The following is a 2,456-nucleotide window of genomic DNA, read 5'->3' on the forward strand; positions in this document are numbered from 1 at the left end:
TGTTGTCTCTTCCCATTATTTGTATTATTGACACTTTTGTAAAGTACATACCCTCGAGTACTCCGGCAGAAAAAAGTACGGAATAGTTTGAGTGTGTTTGTAGCGGGGCACAAAAAGCGAGATAAGAAAAAGGAATAGATAGAGAGAAACAAAGAGAGTGAGACGGAGGGGAAGGGGAAGAGAAAAAAGAAGACGAAAAAATGAAGCGACGCGATGTCACGATGCCAAGTACATAAAATATCCATGTATCTTCTGATAATCCCTCGCCAGACGAATTTCACGAGTATCTATCGGTCGCTTTCTGGAACAATACTCTGTATCTTCTTAAACTACTCCTTAAACTGCGCGGAGTGCTTACGAGCCTCCTTAGTATTACGCATCCAGCCCTCATTATTATCATTCTTAATTATCGCTATTAATTATACTATCTACACACATAAAGAAATGGAGAAAGACAGAGGAAAAAGGAGGAGAACAGAGAGAAAGAAAAAGAGTATAATACATCATCACTCAAGTTACTCGTATATTTGGGCACATTGAGCACCGTTTGTTTACTACACTCATCAGCACCTTTCAAAAATATCGTTGCGTGTGAAAAAGACGGACATTCGAAGAAACGAATTACGAGAAGAGAAAGAAGAAGGAGAAGGAGAGAGAGAGTGAATAAACGTATAATCTAACAATAAAAAAGAATACTAATGTATAGATGTAATAGGTAGAGATCGTTTTTCTTCGACTTTTACGCATGTTTTACCTCTCGACAGCCGGACTCGTTTCGGACCGACGATAGAGCAGATGTGTTGCGATACGATGTCGCGTAAAAAATCAAGTAATTACGTTATTTAGCGGAAAGCACAATGAGCGAGCGTGTATGCGCGAGTTACCGTGTACAATACGGTCTCGGCTGCATCGCGAACATTATTAATCATGAACCTCTCACAACCGGCGATTTCGTCTCTTCGTGTGTGTTTTGGGTTACCATTTGTGAGGAGAGAGAAAAGGAAAACTAAAAGGATTAAACTATTCTTACAACTTAAGGAAAGACTACAAGATGAGAAAAATTGAAATGTAAAACGCTTCTTAACGACATGTATAAAAACTACTATTCTAATGTTTAAACAGAGTGTAGAATTTTGAAATATTGTACTATTGTTTAAAAGAAACGTAAAGAGAGGAAAGATAAATAATAATTATTGACAAACTCGACGGAATGAAAGGGAAAAAGAAAAATTGAAAAAATTGTCTGTGATTATCAGTCATAATAATCTTTAGGTCGACATATTTTTTAGAGAATATTTTTTAGGAAATTACAAAATTTATGATATATCCCTATTATTGATATGATATTGGATCAGACACGCTACGCATAATAATATTAAAGGTGAAATTGAAAAAAAAAGATGAACTGTAAAAGTTGCAAACTGTTTAAATAGAGTTACATAGTTGAGATTCGATGGCTGTTGTAAAATATTCAGTGTTTCGACAAATAATTATTAAAAGCTATTTATAACTAATATCGAGGTACGGTAATATATTATTATATCGCATATTACAGTAGCGTTTTTATCCCCTCTTGCGTTTGCGTATTTATGACGGACATAGGTTGTAAAGAATGAAGAGGTGAGAGAGAGAGAGAGAAAGAAAGAATTTTCCTAAACAAGCACAACGTAACACAGAATCTCGCGACTAACGCGATTAATTAAACGAACGAAGAACGAAGTTGCGGAAACGAATGACAGGGGAACAAAGATGGGACGACGAATGACAGACGGTGAAGGGAGGGGGGGGCAGGGGAATTTGTCACGTTTTTTGCGTGTAAATTGTCGTTATCGATCCATCTACTTATCGTAGAGAACTTATGAAGTTTACTCGTATTATCTACATTAACCAGTGGAAGTACGCGTACCGCATAGAGAACACATAGCCGCTTTCATCACAGACACATACATACAAACTCACAAACACACACATACACAGATATGCCCATGTTTTGTAATTAAATGTTTTGTTAGTATATTATACGAGAAATTAACAAAATAAAAACACAAGTGGAAACATGAGAGAAACGTGTATGTGTATGTGTCGTATAATTTCGTCACGCGCGATGTGCGTTCCTCTTTTTTTTTTTCTTTTCTTTTTCCGTTAGAACAACAAGCGGCAGACCGCGTCTTTGTCGAGATAGCTATCGACGACTCGTTCTCCTAATGCTTTCTTTAAAATCCACACTTGGTAGCGCGAGTTGGCACAAATTAAAATCGCATCAAACGAGAAGTCGTGCCGTGCGATATCGCCACAGATTCTCGTGTAACACGAGTGTCACTTAGTTCCCAGAAACGAATTTCAAGAGACTTCGCGGTATTCTTTCGTACAAGTGGGGAGTATAAATTGAAAACTAACGAATCACAATGCGAAACCAAGCAACGCTTCCAGAAAACATCTCACCGAGAAAAGAAGAA

This window comes from Odontomachus brunneus, unplaced genomic scaffold (assembly GCF_010583005.1).
Source record: "Odontomachus brunneus isolate Ranch 3 - 2012 unplaced genomic scaffold, Obru_v1 Obru_scaffold_064, whole genome shotgun sequence".
NCBI classification, from domain to species: Eukaryota; Metazoa; Arthropoda; class Insecta; order Hymenoptera; family Formicidae; genus Odontomachus; species Odontomachus brunneus.